Source organism: Bison bison, unplaced genomic scaffold (genome assembly GCF_000754665.1).
Source record: "Bison bison bison isolate TAMUID 2011002044 unplaced genomic scaffold, Bison_UMD1.0 scf7180017864181, whole genome shotgun sequence".
NCBI lineage: Eukaryota > Metazoa > Chordata > Mammalia > Artiodactyla > Bovidae > Bison > Bison bison.
Genome location: NW_011494753.1, coordinates 9664915 through 9665477, shown reverse-complemented (window position 1 = coordinate 9665477; position 563 = coordinate 9664915).

Here is a 563-nt window from a genome sequence, read left to right as displayed (position 1 = left end):
TTCCCCATCTATTTCCCATGAAGTGATGGGACCAGATGCCATGATCTTCGTTTTCTGAATGTTGAGCTTTAAGCCAACTTTTTCACTCTCCTCTTTCACTTTCATCAAGAGGCTTTTTAGTTCCTCTTCACTTTCTGCCATAAGGGTGGTGTCATCTGCATATCTGAGGTTATTGATATTTCTCCCAGCAATCTTGATTCCAGCTTGTGCTTCTTCCAGTCCAGCGTTTCTCATGAGGTACTCTGCATATAAGTTAAATAAGCAGGGTGACAGTACACAGCCTTGATGTACTCCTTTCCCAATTTTCAACTGTGTTCCATGTTCAGTCTAACTGTTGCTTCTTGACCTGCATACAGGTTTTTCGGGAGGCAGGTAAGGTAGTCTGGTATTCCCATCTCTTTAAGAATTTTCCACTTTGTTGTGAGCCACACAGTCAAAGGCTTTAGCATAGTTAATGAAGCAGAAGTAGATGTTTTTCTGGAATTATCTTGCTTTTTCTATGATCCAACAGATATTGGCAATTTGATCTCTGGTTCCTCTACCTTTTTCTAAATATAGCTTGC